We start from the raw sequence: 16,875 nt of genomic DNA, 5'->3' as shown, positions 1-16,875 counted from the left end.
GACGGGCTTCACCAACCTGGTCTCCCTGAAGACGGGCTTCACCAACCGGGTCTCCCTGAAGACGGGCTGTCCAGGATGGAGCTCCCTGCGCAGTTTGGCCCTTGCTTCCTTGCATTTTAAATGCCATGCATAGGAGTGGATATTAGAAATGCATTTATAGGGTCCCTAGCACAATGGAGGCTGAGTCATGATTTCTAGAACTCAGAGGGAGAGTCACATGACCACAGCAGTGGTACACAGCAGTAGAACTCCCCCCGCCCCCAAAAGGACTTGAGCCTGTGGCCAGCAAGAATGAGAGAAAGTGCTTCTAGAATACTTTAAACCCAAATTTCCCCTGCTCCTTTCAAGGGGGCTATTTAGTCATTGGCAGGTAAATTTAAAATAGCTTCCACCTAGTCCTTTTAAATATTCTCTGGGAAGCCTGTCCCTCTCCATCCTTTTCTCTCCATGCTAGACTTCTCATTCCTGTCTTATGTGAACCCTGAAGGTCAGTGGGTTACTGCCATAACCACTGCACCATCCCTTCCCGGATCTATAAAACCTTCGCATTCTCCTCCTACTCTGGTGCTATACTGAATCTGTGGCCCCTATCAGAAGCACCAGGGGCTACCCACAGTAGATGAGATGTCAAAAAGACAGGTTGGATGCATAAACAAGTTTCTCACATGAGAGACTCTCTGGTTACAGGCTGTAAGACTGGGCATTAAGCCACTCTGATGTGAGGTAGACAAGATATCCCATGTAGACACACTAAGCATATATGCCCATCTCTTCTTTGCTCCCTGTGTGGGCAAGGCTGCTTACCTGTTCCAGTCTTGGACTCCCAGTAACACTACTACAGGCATCTTGATGGGACAAGAAATTAAAACTTATAAATCCATAAAAGATGTCTCTTTTAAGTTCTTCTTTGTGGTGAATGATCCTCTTTATAAAATATTTCATTTGTTACTCATACATGCACATAATGTGCTAGGATCCAAGCCACTCTCCATTTCTCCTCCACCAAGTCCTCCCCATCATCCTCCCTATTTTCCCTTTTTAATCTCCCTCCCAATGACATGTGCTTTTTTTTTAAACAAATTTAACACTTACTGTGCCCACTCAGTGCTGTCTGTATAAGCATGGGTTTGGGACCACCTTTTAAAGCACGCCAGCCTCTCAGAGCCCACATCCCTGGAGAAAACTGACTCTCTCAAAGCCATCAAAGCCAATAGCTGCTTGGATAGGGTGGGGCTTCATGCTGGCATTGGGTTTGATCTTGTGTAAATCATGTGCCTTTGACCCCAGCATTTGCGAGTTGGTGCATGCAACTGTGCTATTACGTTCGGCATGGCAGACATCCGCCCCTGCTGGCCCTTACCATCTTTCTGCCTTCTCCGCCATGATGAGCCCTAAGCCTTGGTGGGAAGGAGCTGGGTACAGGCGGGTCATTTTAAGTGGAGCACTCTGCTGTTCTCTTAGTCTCCACTGATTGTTAGCCTCTAAACTAATGATCAGATATTGCAAAGAGGAGCTTCTCTCATGAGACTGAGAGGCAACTTGGGGTGGTTGGCTCCTATGTTTGGTTAGCTGAGTGATAGTCCTCGGTTCTCCCCTAGGTGCTGTGACCTGAGCAGTCACCAGTAAAGGTCCAGTTAACAGCAGCAGGTATGGGGTCCATCCTGCTGAATGGCCTTTAAACCCAATGAGGAGACCAGCAGTCATTCCTATAACATTCCTGACTCTATTGTAAGTTCTTCACAAATTCAAAACTTTTTATTGAGCTTCCCTCTATCTGCTAAGTATTGTTTGACCATAACATACTTTTCAAAGTATCACTGCCAACAAATTACTTCTATATTGGGTGAGGGTGGGGCGGGAGTCCTATGAAAGTCCCAATTTTGCTATAGGCACAGCATCACTTCCTATATGAATCCTTCTTGCTCCTCCTTCAATTTATGCAACACAGAACACAAGAAAAACTGAACTCTCACTTCAGAAGTTGTAAACATATGGAGTTTTGTGCATTTTCTGACACTCAAGGCCCTCTAAGTCTCATTCATACGTCCTTGATGCTTCTCGACTAGTCTGATAAAGTCCTTGGCACTTGTTCACATTCTGTCTCAGACTTTGCCCTGAGGATTAGCCCACAGACAGGAGATAACCTACAACCCAGCTGATACCCTGCGCTGATGAACACAACCTAATGGGTCTCCACTTGTCTACCAGGAAGCCTGGGATGTTTCCAAGACTCTTCACACAGCTTACTGCCACACCAGCTTAGTCTGATTTCTGTTGCTGAATCAGAATCCTCAAGCAGGGGAGTCTATAAAGAGGAGAGGAGTGTGGTATCTCAGGATCTAGAAGCTGGAAGTCCACAATGAAGCATCTATCTGTGGGGAGGACTCACAATGCTTCAATTCATGGCAAAAGCAAAAGGGCTGGGTGGAAAGAGATAAAAAAAAAATGAGGAGTGGGCATGGTTCAAACGCCCCACTCTTGCAATGACTAACTGAGGAAGACAGCTAAGTGGGTAAAAGTGCTTGCCATTGGCTCTGACATCCTAAGACAGATCCCTAGACCGTAAACGCCTGCAAGTTGGCCTCTGACTTCCACACCCAGGCAATTGTATTCACCACCATCCCTGTAAGGAAATAAGTGCAAAAAAAAAAAAATATTAAATTCAAAAATGTTAAAAGAGAACTCCTGCGCAGGAAGGCATTTATCCTTTTTATGCACTTCTTACAGCCCCGCCTCCCAACACTGCCAAGACGGTATACGTGTGAATTTTGGAGGAGACAAATTCGAATTATACAAGCACTTACTCTACCATTTTAAATCCCTCATTGCTTTAAAAGGAGGGTAGGGAATGTGTCTTGGTGTTTCTACAGTTGCATTTCATATAGAAAACTTTCCATAAATAACAAATCAGCATGATGCAAGATTGAGGTAAGAAAGCACGGAGTTCTTAGGAACACTAATAAACAGAGACAGCAGAGGATTAAACAGGAGTGACCAGCGTGGTAGAAAGAAAGCTCTGAGGAGCAGGGAAGGGGTTCCAGAGCTGAATGCTGGTGAGAGCTCAAACAAGGCAAAGTGCAGAACGCTCACAGGATTGGTGAAGGCAAAAGTCAATACTGACTTCAGGGGAAAAGGGTCAGGTGTGATGGCGCACACATTTGATCTCAGTGCTGGAGAGGCACTGACAGAACACTGGGCCCTAGCCTAGCCTACTTAGCAAGTTACAAGCCAATGAGAGATCTTCTCTTTAAAAAAGGAGGAGGGGGAGCAGCAGCAGCTTTCAGGAGCCATGCAGCTCCCGGGGTCCAGGGACAAACTGAAGCTATCTCATTTTAATTTGAGGGCTCACAGTTCCAGAGGGTTAGAGTCCATGACCATCATGGTAGAGAATATGGCAGCAGGCAAGCTGGCATAGTGCTGGAGCTGAGAGCTGAGTGCTTAAATCAGATCTACAGGCCAGAGACAAAGTGAGCTAACTAGGAAAGGTGTAGACAGAAGGAACTCACGGATGCCACTTTATAGAAGTCCGGATCTGAAACCTTGGCCCTGGGAGCAGCGGCTAGCACCTCAGTACCCTCATCCTTACGTCGGATGAACCACGGTGTCTGGCTGGGAGTATGGCTGCAGGCTTCCCAAGACAGGGAGTTTTCCCAAAGCATCCTGCCTCACCTCTGTCAGCAGAGGCAGTAGAGTGGTGGGCAGCGCAGCGAGTCACCTCTCACGACTGCTGGAACAGCTGGAGCCTGTAAGGTCCGCACTGCATTTCTCTGCAGCCAGTTTCAGAGTGGCACCAGCTGAGCCTTGTGGAGTCACTCCAGGACTTTGGCTACTACCTGGCCCAGAATCCAGACTAGTGTGGTCTGACTGGCTCCTTGGACCAGTTGATCCACTTTTTGATTGATGTCATATTCCTTGAGGACATTGCCTGCTGGATCAAGTAGAGTAAGAGCCTAGCAGCCCTGAGTTTACATGGAAGGCCCCCATCCTGAGCGAGCTCTAGCTCCTGTGCTGAAGGCTCAGTCTGTGGTCCAAAAGTCCTTCAGTTCATGACACCTGAGGGACCCCATAAGTGCTGTGGGAGTTTGGAAGAGAATGGTCCCCACAGGCTCATACATTCGAATGCTTTGTCCCCAGTTGGTGAAACTGTTTGGAAAGGGTTGGAAGGTGCAGCCTTATTGTCAGAGGTGTGGCCTCGTCGACACTGGGAGCCCACACCTTTCCTAGTTAGCTCACTCTTGTCTCTGGCCTGTGGATCAGATGTAAGCACTCAGCTCTCAACTCTAGCACCATGCCCATCTGCCTACTGCCATGATGGTCACAGACTCTAACCCTCTAGAACTGTGAACCCCAAAATTAAAGTTTTCTTTTATGAGCTGTCTTGTTCATGATGTCTAAGACAGAGTCCTAGTCCAGACATCTACCTGAGCTTCAGCCAAAACTTCTCCCCACACATCTCCCCGGTAGACGTCCCCATGGTCTCGATATACAGAATACTTGAACTCCATCCCCCAATTCTATGTTCCTTTCCTGCCAACTATACCCTCCTTATTGAGGTAAGAGTGTGAGTCAGAATGACCATTATTAATTTGACACAGGTGAGAGAAATCAATTAAGGGATTGCTGAACTCAGACTGGCCTGTGGTTGTGTCTGGTCTGGATTATTAATTGATGTAGGAAGGCCTACTGTGGGTGACACCATCCCTAAGCAGGTAGTCCTGTAACACAGCTAAATAAGCATTTGCCAGAGAGTGCTACAGTGAGCAAGCCAGCAAGCAAGCTCCCTCCATGCTCCCACCTGCAGATTCCTGCCCTGACTTCCCTCCTGCAGATTCCTCCTTCCATTCCTGCCCTGACTGATTCCTGCCTTCCATTCCTGCCTTCCGTCCCTGCCCTGACTTCCCTCCGAGATGGACTGTGATCCAGGAGAAGCAACCGGGAACAAACCATTCCTTCTCTCTCTCTTTTTTTTTTAAAAGATTTATTCATTTATTATATGTAAGTACACTGTAGCTGTCTTCAGACTCTCCAGAAGAGGGAGTCAGATCTGTTATGGATGGTTGTGAGCCACCATGTGGTTGCTGGGGATTGAACTCAGGACCTCTGGAAGAGCAGTCGATGCTCTTAACCACTGAGCCATCTCTCCAGCCCCCAAACCATTCCTTCTCAAAGATGCTTTTGCTCAGAGTGCTTTATCACAGCTACAGAACGAAACTAGAGTAAAATGCCTTCTGAGTCAAGCTCGGTGCAGGGTGGGAAGGCAGATACAGCCTGCTGCCTTCACCACCCACCAACTATATTTGGAAGATGCCTGAGAAATGACATGGATCTCTAAATGACTACTGAAGCAAACTTTGCACAAACTATCAGAGCCACCAGGAGAAGAGTGCATACAGAAACTAGTGCTTCTCGGATGTCACATTTATGAACCTTCTAGAGAAGGCTGTAAATGTAAAATATGGGTGAAACAAGTGGCCTTTCCATCCTTTCTCTATACCCACAGAGATACAGTGTCTCACAAGTGCCCACATATCAGCCTAATAGGAAACCTCGACATACTAGCAATGATGCTGAGGCAAAGATGCAGCCTCCACGCTGCTAGCAACACCTGATGAACTACAGAGCTGGGCCGCTTCTCACACCAGAGCCCTACCTCTATCTTATTATCATATCATCTGCCTTTCTCTGTTTATATGCATAGTAGGATTACTATATCATGCATTATCACACGTATAAATTATGAGCTATACAATCATCAGATGGACTTCCTCACATTATACAATACCTCATGTCAACCATATACTCTTACTATTCCCAAGGATACTCTGACATTGACTGACACAAGCTTATTACCAACATTCGTTGTGATGGGGTCCCCTTCTCTAGCGCACGAAAGGAGAAACAGGTAGTTTCAACAGGATCGGGTCTATCAGAGTAAGTCTATATTCACAGTGTATCCGTGGGGGAAAAAAGATTGTGCCTCAGTTCTTACCAGTGAACCTCAAGAGATAAAGCAGCTAGAGACTTACTGGGAAGTCTTGTTCTAAATGAGGCATTTATAGAATAGCATGTGCTCATTTCGTGTTTCTGCCTCTGGACAGGAAAGAGGGAAATTGCTGTCAAATTGGTATAACTGATAGTCTGGGAAATTAAACCGGGTCTTGATTCATCGTGGAGAGTCCTGAGATAAGCAAGCACTGACTGGTTTTGTAGAGAGAAAAGTTTAGATCTGTCCTTGTCCCCTTCCAGTAGCTCAGCTACAGTTTGTCAATGACAGGTCCCTACTGTCAAGGTCCTTGCTATCGCCAGAAGGGCCGCTGAACTTGGCAGAGGGAAGAGAAACGTATAGGTTCACTCATTTCCTCAGAAGCGATACCACATTGCAGTCTTCGTAGACCACCATTATGATGCTTTCTAAGCCTTGGAATCCTGGTGGGCACATCAGCACTGAAGTCCCCCTGACTGTTTGAAATAGCTAAACGCACCTTGTTTTAAATTACTTCCCTATTCCTGGATCCTAGGACTGGTCTCTAGCTCCAGAAACAGAACATGTGCTACAATAAAATCGGGAGAGAAAAAAAACAACAACAACAACAAAAAAAAAACCTTCCTCACAGTGAATTGTCACTAAGAAGACAATAAAAACCAGGAGCCTGCCTTTTCAATGAAGCAGCCATGTGTCCGTCAGTCGCTCTCATATCTGAAGGTCCTGAGTCTGAACCTCAGATGGGCACCCACAGCCCTGTCTTCTTTGGGGCTGAAGACAGGGCTCAGTGGGTGAAAGCACTTCTTACAAGCATGAGGACTTTGGATACCCAGCACCTACACAGAATGCCAAGCACGGCTACACACACCCCTAACCTCTCAGCACTGGGAAGTAAAGACAGGTAGGTCCAAGAACTCATTGGCTGGACAGCCTAGCCTAAATGGCAAAACCCCATTCCAAAAGGAGACCTTGTCTCAAGGCAATAAGGAGGGAACAAGAAAGGGAGGCAAGGCATGTCCTCTTCTTGTCTCTGGTGTATGCACACGTGGATGGATGCACACTCATGAGTGTCACAAACACACACACACACACACACACACACAGACACATACACATTAGGGCAGTGAGTTAGTCACTCATTAGAATCATCACGTGGGGTACTTTTAAAGAATGACACTTGCTGGAGACTATGCTAAACAATTCAGAACCTCTGGAATTGGTATCCAGGCAGCAGTATTTTCAGATGGAGTCCCCAGATGATGTTAACACATACCAAAGGTTCATTAAGAATTAGGTTTGGCTAACAGAAAATAAGTACCAATGCCTTAAGATGAAAGGCTTTTCTCTCTCTCATATAAAGGTTTTTAAATCTGTGCACAATTGGGTGTGACGCAGCTCCTTGGACTCAAGGACCTCAGCATATTCTGTCTTCTTGATCTACTGTTTTCATGTCAGGCTTCTAGTCTCAAGAGCACCTCATGGTCTTGAAATGCTCCAACTCCTGCCATTACGTCCCAAAGAGGAAGAGGACAGGAGGACATGATACACAGTCTGTTCTAGGACTCACCTCAGATGTCTCACTGGAATGGCACACCACACTTCTACTTACATCTTGATGGCTGCATCTGAATCATCTGGCCACATCTGGCTACAAAGGAAGTTGGGGGCACGCTTTTAACTGATACACTAGTGACCTTTCTCATCACTGTGACCATAGAACCTGGTGAGAAGCACCTTAAGGGAGGGAGACCTTATTTTGGCCCATGGATTGAGGGTCCAGGACATCACAGCAGCTAAGGCATACTGGTGATGGTACTCATAGCTATTACCGCAGGAGCATGAAGCTGCTCAGATCAAGAAGCTGTGGAGAAGTGGAGGCTGGCGAGATGACTCAGCGGGTAAGAGCACTGACTGCTCTTACCAAGGTCCTGAGTTCAAATCCCAGCAACCACATGGTGGCTCACAACCACCCAGAATGAGATCTGACACCTTCTTCTGGGGTGTCAGAAGACAGCTACAGTGTACTTATGTATAATAATAAATAAACCTTTGGGCCAGAGCGCGCAGGGACTGAGCAAGCGTAGTTGACTAGGGCCGACCGGAGCAAATAGGGTCCTGAAACTCAATTCCCAACAATCACATGAAGGCTCACAACCATCTGTACAGCTACAGTGTACTCATATAAATAAATAAATAAATAAATAAATAAATAAATAAATAAATCTTTTTTAAAAAAAAAAGAAAAGAAAAGAAAAAAGAAACTGAGAAGGGAGAGGAAGCGGGCTCAGGGATGACATGCCAAAGCCTGTTCCCAGTATCCTACTTCTTCCAGTTGGGTCCCACCTCCTGATTTCATCAACCTCCCAGAACACCAGCGACTGCAGACCAAATGTTCAAGAACATGAGCCTATGGTTTTTCCTGGACTATAACTATGGGTCTGAAGGTCTGTGGCTGAAGAAGAGTTGAAAGTGGAAGGTAGGATGGCAGGCAGAATTGGTCTGTCAGAGACACTGATGAGGAAATCTGCACGGTCGTTCAGGCCCTCTCCTGTGTGTGTGTGTGTGAGTGTGTTTGTGTGTGTGTGTTTGTGTGTGTGTGTGTGTGCATGCGCGCGCGTTATGTTAATTGTGCATGTTCACGAAATTCAGTGTAAAACTCAGGATTGCATATTGACATGTCTGGGTCAAATCAGAGGAATGGATATTAACCTCTCCTTATTACTTATGTGTTTAGAACCTTCAAACTCCTCTCTATCTTTGCCTGTGTCATAGGCAATTGTGAACTGTAGTCTTCCTTGTGCTAGGGAGCAACAGGACTCATTCCCTCCACCTAGCTAGGCTTTGTGTGGTTGATTAGCCAGCCTCCTTTCATCTAGCCTTTCTTGTCCCTCTGTGCCTTCTCACACTGGGGTCATTCCAGTTGGTGCTAGAGAGAACACTTGTAGGACATGTGTCAAGACATTCTAAAAGGCCACGCTCACTTTTTGCAAGACCCAGATATGCTGACAGTGCAAGTCCACATTCACTAGCAGGTTCTCTTGTCAGATAGCTAAAGAAGCATTCACTTTTGAAATAATCGCCCAGTTTTCATTGGGGAACAGCTCAATTGCAGAATGTTTGTCCAGAATATCTGATACTCTGGGCTGCATCCCAGCTTCACAGGAGTAAATAAACCAAGAAGTCACCCATTTTTCTTCCACACATTTAGCACTGGAGTCGTTCCTACAGGGCCTTCATTCGTGTATGACTAAGCAGCTAAGGAAGATGCCTTTGCGGCAAAGCCATTTCACACAGAAAGCACCTTGCTACAAGTTTCCTACTGTCCCGCACCTCACTTAAATAGCTTCCCTTGAAGTTCTCAGTGCCTCTGAACACACATGGGCCACGTGGTATTACTATGGCCACAGCAGAGGGTCCCCTGTCACAGAGCTCTGTTGCAAAGCAGCTGATCTCCAAATCCCCCCTCCTCCCCCCCCCCTGCTTTAGCGAAGGAACACCACTGCCTCGAGGCAAGGATGGCAGTGTTCAGAAGGTAAACTAGCAAATGTAACCCAGACCCCGCCACTCCTAGTTAATGCTTGACAGCAATGATTGTCTCAGGAGACCTTGAAGAACTAGAATGAGCCGGATGGTGTTCCTCACTATGCACATTCTAACCCCACCTCCCAGGTGCTTCAGAATTTGACCATCTTTCAAGAGAGGTAAGGGGTTGTGGTAAGGGCATGAGGGTTGTCTGCCATCTTTAGCCAAGAGGAGGGGCCTCAAAAGAAACTAAGTCAGCTGATACTTTGAGCCTACACCTGATGGTGACATGATGAAAAACAAGTCTGTCGGTTCATCCCCTCAGCCTGTGCTTGCTATGGAAACCCTGAAAAACCAACATATAGAGTGGCTCTTTCGCCCAGCACAACTTTTAGGACTGGAACAGAACAGTGCTGGAATCGTAGTGGTTAGCACCTCCTTTGCCGGGGACAGGACTGGACCCATTCAAAAGCAAGACTCTTTTATAGCTTCCCGGCACCAAAAACATGGAGAAAATGATGACTTGGCCAACAAAATTAAGTAGTATTAAATTATAGCACAAAGCAAATATTTATGTATCAGACTGATATAAATAAATTTGAGTAGAGAGTGGACCAAGCACTCAGATGGAAACATTCCAAATAGTTCATGCAAATTGATCCCCTACTGTTAAGGAAGTGGAGGGTAACGCCCATTCGGTTCATGGCACACAGAGACTTCCTTCTACAAGAACTGGAAGGGTAGGGAAGAAAAGTAGCTTTCCTAGTGGAAAAACACAACAAATACTGACTCGGCCCAGTGATCAATGCTAACGTCTGCTCATAAATCATCTTCACAGCCTGAAACCCAAGCATGACGGGACAAGAGTGGCCCTCTACTTTGGTGGTCTTTCCACCAAAGAACTTGTCAACCAGACTTGAACATGAGAAAAACGAACAAATCCCTGATTCCAACCAAGGATCAACCTAAAAATACTTCTCCAAACTGCCAAGGTCATCAAAACCAAGGAAAGGCCGAGAAGCTAAGCCAAGAGCAGCTTAAGAAGAGATGACTAAATGTAACGTGCTGTCCTGGATGGGATCCTGGAACAGGAAACGGATATTAGGTAAGCACTCAGGAAGTCTGAATTAAGTATAGATGTCAGTTAATTTAAAAGATGATACATTTACCACACTGATGAGGGCTGCTGATAATGGATGGGGAGGTCGTTCACATGTGTAGGAAAGATGTAAAGTATTCTGTGCCTTCCACCAATTTGCCTGTGACCCTAGTTCTTTTTTTCTAAATATCTATCAAATGAAAATATGCTAATAATAATTTACTCCATTGATGTGGAAACTTGAAGGGTTCTCTGGAGAGTCAGCTGTGTTGGATGGTGTTTTGCTGGGGCAAACATGTAAAGGAGTGTTTTCCTGAAGTGGACACAGGTGAAAGACTAAGGCAGAGAGACTCATAAAGGAATGTTTCACTGAAGCAGACACAGGAGAAAGGATGTTCTGCTAAACCAAGCACGTAAAAGGACGTGTGATGAAAGATTCTTTGCTAACAACACGCATGTATTGGTCTATCTTACATTGCATAGTTGAGCTGCATTTGTCAGGTTTCCATAATCAGAAACACACGAAAAAAAAAAAAAAAAAAACTTCTGGTGGTGTGCTGCAGTTTCTTGTCACTTCCACAGACTTGGGCTGATTGGATGCACGTGCTGAAGCAAGGCCCATGGAGGACATGTGACGTGTGGAGAGTCTAAAGAGGACTTCACGGAGTGACCAGAGCTTGGCCTGCTGGTACAGCTAGCTGTGCAACACTTGTGGGTCTTTCTTCTTCGCTTCCCTGAGAGAGACACAGCCGAGAACTTCTCCTGGTGTTCCTATTGGTCCCTCCTGCTGATTCAAACTGAGGCTGAGACCTGGCTGTCTCTGCTAGGTCATGTCACCGCTGCTGATTAATGTTCAATATGCTGATTCTACGAAACTGGACTGCTGGTGTAACCGTGAAGTGTGTGCAAGTGGATCGAGCTGCTGCTGCTGCCTGCTGACCTGAGAACTGAACTGCCTATTTCCAGAAAACATGGACAGCAGCTGCTCCAGAGAACCTTTCTAAACAGGTCCACTTCTTCCCCCCAACCCCCATATCCTTTCTTTTCCTCTATCTCTGGTGGGTGGTGGGCTACAAGGAAGGTTAAAGCATTTAAGAACCATCATTAAAAATAAGGTTTGAAAAAACTTAAAAGTTACTCTCCATAGTGATTCTACTCCATAGAATTGCTGTCTGTGTGTTTGTGCTTTGAGATAAGAGTCTCGTGTAGCCCAAGCTGTCTTTCACCTTGCTTTGGAGCTAAGCATGTCCAAGTTTTGGGGTTACAGGCATGCAGCCACTGTGTTTGATTCCCACATAGAATCTCAAGGAGTCTCTTTTCTTTGCCATTTGCAAAGCCCTCCTCCCCCCCCCCCCCCCCCCCCCCCCCCCCCATAGATGGCTGTAGTGCAGGCTGATACCACTGGTGAGTTCACTGATGTGCACATGGCAGAACTGAAATAAGCCCCATTGGCATTATCTGCTGGAACATGTGCTAGCTTCGTAGGGCTGAAACTATAGGGGACCAGACAGGAAAGTTACTGACCCCAACTCACCATCAGTTCAGAAGCATTCTTTTATAGGCTCACCTCTGTCCAGAGTCACCCCTGAGCTCCCAGGCTGAGTAATTACTCTCTTGGTATCTTAAAGTTAATGGGAGTTAGGGATGCTGACTCATACTGGCAGAAGTGAGTGGGTACAATACAACAAAACAGGATGCCAGGCTGTCGGGCAGACCCAACAGGCTGAGCCGGATCGGGTGAGGCCTGAGAATGTACATTCTAGCAACACACACTGCTGCAGCTCCAGGAGACCTACACATTAAATAGCCTCAGTCTAGCCCAGCCACAAGGCAAGCATGAGGAGCAGAGTTCATTGTTGTATCTGGATCTGGGGCTAGGAGAAGCCGACCACGGGACTGTACGACAAATCAGGCTCTGGCTGCATCTATCTGCTTACTAGAAATAAACCAACTACCAGCCTATGGTGGCTTCAGCAGTGGGTTGAGCACAGCCACCCTGTACTGGAGCACAACTGGCTTGACCTGTCGTCGGTGTCCCTAGCTTGTTTACCCAATTTCATCATCTGACCTCTTGCATTCGTGGGCCATACAAAGACTCATGTGGAGAGATTCAAAGCATATTAAAAACAAGACAGCTACCTGAAAACTATACTCATCAGAGGAAAGCAAGGCACAGCTTCACCTACAGCCCAGGAATGAACATGTTTCTAGCTGATGTGCTCAGACAGAAAGGACTCTGGATCTGCTGTCACTGCTTCAGCAATGCCCAGGAAAGGGGAAACTGACAACTCACAAAGCCCTGCATGCAGAAGCATTACAGGGAACATCTTCTTTGAAGGCAAATTCTGGGGCATGTCGCGCCCCAACCCTGGATGGCTCCTGGGAGGGGGGTGTCTGACTTAGCAGCCTGCAGTTGGGCTCATACATTAGTACTTTAAGCACACACCCCAGTTGATTTTGAGATGAGCTGTAAAGTCTGATTTTCTACTTTAGTGGCTTACAACCCTGGCCCACTTTAGAAATATCTGAGACTAGGAGGAAGTCATGGGAAGAGTATGTGCCCCTAACTCCAGATACCAACAGGATCCAAACATCAGTGGGTGAGATTCAGGCAGAAATGCTTTCTGAAGCTTCCCAGGTGTTTGGCTGCTTAGTGTCTCCAGGTGGCTGGTAGGCATCGAGATTCAGATTTAGGTCTGGGGCAAGGTCCATGACACGCACATGTGTTTAGCAAATGCTCTAGGTGACTGTCATCTGATGTTTGAGAACTGTGCATGTCTTACCTTGTTGACTCAGAAACTGATCCTTGGAAAGGCCGGCAGGATTTTCACCACACCCCTACTCCAGAACTCTCCACCCCTGTTTTGGAGAATCTAAGCTTAAAGGGAAGGATGTCTTACCTAATGCTGCACATCAATAAAACCCACTGCTTGCCGGGCAGTGGTGGTGCACGCCTTTAATCCCAGCCCTTGGGAGGCAGAGGCAGGCAGATTTCTGAGTTCGAGGCCAGCCTGGTCTGCAGAGTGAGTTCCAGGACAGCCAGGACTACACAGAGAAGCCTTCTCAAAACAAAACAAAACAACAAACAAACAAACAAAAAACACCACTTTATCACTCAGCCCCTGTAACCTCATGCTTACAACTGAAGTAACAAAATATTTCCCCCATATTTAAATCCTGCAAACAGCCACTCAGCACTGTATGCCAGGCAAGTATTTTATAAGTAACTAGTAGGATAAATAATTTAAGGTTTTTAACAATATGCTAAACAGGAATCCTGTGAAATGCTAACTTTGTAGACAAGAAACCTGAGGAACAAAAGTGAGTACACATTGCCTCTTAAACCATCCTTTACCTGAAGGATGACTTTAATCCCTACCAGGGAAGATAGAGGTCCACTATCTTACCTAACCCTATAACCTTGAGAGAGAGCAGAAGTTAGGGGGCCCTGCGACGTTACTGGCTGTCTGAAAACAAAGCACCAAAAAGATTATAGTGGTGCACGCCCTTAATCCTGGCACTTGGGAGGCAAAGGCAGGAATATCTCTGTGAGTTCCTGGACAGCCAGGTGTACAGAGCGAGTTCAGCTACATAGTGAGACCCTGTCTTGAAGAAAGAGGAAGAAAGGAAGGAAGGGAGGAAGTTAGGAAAGAAAGGAGGAGAGAGAGAGAGAGAGAGAGAGTTTGTTCTGTCTCTACCAAGTGCTGGGCTCCAACCTATATTATTTTATATAATCACTTAACCCCTTTTATCATGGACACAGAATACCACTCTCCATAGTGGCAGAAAGAACAGCATTGACAGATAGCACTATGTAAGTGGGGAGAGCAGTAGGCCAGCCAACAATATCTCCCAAGTGGATTTAGTAGGCTAGAAACTGAAGAAAGCTGGTTGTGGGTGCATGCTGGGGCAAGAGGAGCCTGGGAAGTGGCTAGGGAAGGACTCTTGAAGCTAAGGAAGCTGTGATTGTTATGAATCTGGGAGTCACAGGTGAGGTGTTCAGTTACCGAACCCCAATAAGTCAATTAAAAGAGCCAAACTAATCATAGAAATGTGGTCACATGGGGAGCAGGGACAAGAGATCCAGCAGAACCCCAAAGTCTATTGTATCTGGGAGGGCCCTAATATGAGCTAGAAGTTTGGGTATCTAAGCAGTCCTGGTCTGGGTGTGGTCATCCTGGGCTTCGGTCTTGTCCTATAAGATGGCCTAAGAGACATTCTTGGAATTGTGTGAAATGCCTTCCTCGGAGAACAAGCTTCTCCCTGCGGCTTGTACCTTTTCCTTCTCCTAGCAGGAGATTCCTAAAGAAACTCATTTCTCTGGGGCCCATTGTTTCTCTAGTCTGATAGTCAGATGGAGGGAGATAGGTGTCTCCTTCAGAATCCCTTCCCGTCTGCAAGGCCAGGTGAAGAAGACCTCTGACTCACAAGGGGCTGCCCGAGGTCTGAGAGGATGATAAGCATCTCCTTCAGACAAACTCACTTCTCTCAACAAGTCAGGGCAAATCCATGAGGTCCACCCACTTTCAGGAATAACAAAACATGGTGCTGCCCTTAGAGAAAGCCTGACTTCTCCAGCTCATGCAGGGAACCAGAACAGCCATCCCTTTGTTCTGCTTCAGCCTGAGCTCTTCTTCCTGGGTACCGAAGGGAGGAGGAGGCTGCCAACTCAACTCTTTAAACCTTTGGTCGATAGCCTCAAGCCACTGCCTCCGTCTTCAGGGAAAAAGCACTGATAAGTGACTGCTGAAAGCTACCTGCTCCCCATCTCTATCTAACAGCCCCTCTGTCTACCTGAGAGAAGTCACGTTCCAGATCTGCCTTGAAGAAACCTGCCTGTGTCCCAGCATTCCTACGGTTGGGTGCTGTTTGTGAGATACGACAGTGAACTCAGATGCCAACTTGATGAGATCAAGAATCACTTGGTTCCTGCGCATGGCTTTCAGGGGTAGTCTTGATTCGGTTAACTGAAGGGGCAAGGTGCCCTGACTGTGGACAGAACCATTCCCTGGCCTGGAATCTTAGACGTGTATAAAAAGGAGAAAGTGAACTGAGAACAAATGCCCATCACTCCCTGCTTCTCGACTGTGGATGCGATGTAACATGCAGCCTCAAGTTCCGCCTGCCTTGACTTCCCTGCAAGTTCCACCCTTAACTGAAGCCAGGATGGAGATGCTCAAGCCCTGTGAGAAATGCTCTCCCTTACAGAGGCGGGTAAGGGAAGCAAGTGAGAATGACCCACGAGCCACCATAAAGCTGCTTTTATCACAGTCACAAGAAAAGGAATAGCACATGAGACAATGCATGGTCGGGCCTTAGGAAGTCTAGAACTCTAGGTTCATTAGATAAACAGAAAGGATCTAAAAGAACCAAGACAAAGATGCCCAGAGCCGGGTTTCAGAGAGGTTGGGAAAAAAGTGTGTCTTGGTTCATTTAGGATGCTGTGACACACTGTCATAAACTGGGTGGCTTATAACATGAGTTTATTCTCGTTCGGAAGGCTGGAAAGCCAAGACCAAGGCCAATTTGGTATCTAGTAAGAACCTACCTCCTAGCAAACAGATGACCATTCCCTCACTGTAACCTCACACAGCAAAAGGAATGAGGGGACCCACTCAGAATAAGGTCACCCACCTCATCTCTTAGGGTTGTGACCCCAGAAACAAAGCACCTCCTGAAGTCCCCACTTCGGAGTACCTAATTCCTAACCTTGGGGTTAGGGTTTGTTGAGACTCGAATGTGGTTGAATATTTGGTTCCCAAGTACTGGTGCTGTATTGGGAGGCTGTGAAACCTTACAGGGTTTAAAGTGTATAAAATTGCTTGGTGAACAGGAATAGGTCATTGGGAGTGATTGGTGGAGATGGCGTGGCTTGTTTCCTTCTATCACAGGTTCTTGGTCCATCGAACAAGCTTTCCTAGGCTCCTGGCTGCAGTCAGCATGTCTTTCCCACCATAATAGATTGTGCCCTCAAACCATGAGCCAAAATGAATTCTTCCTCCTTGAGCACTGAGAAAAGTAATGAATATAAGATTTCACCAATAGGAGTGCTGGGGGCATACACACTGAAACCCCAGAGGGAAGAATGAGGCAAGGCAGACAAAGGAGCCTGCTCCTGCGGCAAGGGCAGCTGAACAGTGAAGCTCTCAGCCCAGAAAAAGCTCTTCGGGGCTCTTTCTGTGGGCTGTGGACAGTTCTGGACCACTGGGCATCAACTGCCGGGGACACAGAATGAAGCAGGCAAGCTCCATCCTTAACCAAAGCGGGAATG

The sequence above is a fragment of the Mastomys coucha genome, unplaced genomic scaffold (genome assembly GCF_008632895.1).
Source record: "Mastomys coucha isolate ucsf_1 unplaced genomic scaffold, UCSF_Mcou_1 pScaffold7, whole genome shotgun sequence".
Lineage (NCBI taxonomy): Eukaryota > Metazoa > Chordata > Mammalia > Rodentia > Muridae > Mastomys > Mastomys coucha.
The sequence above is the reverse complement of the archived record's forward strand: the minus strand, read 5'-3'. Positions refer to the sequence as shown.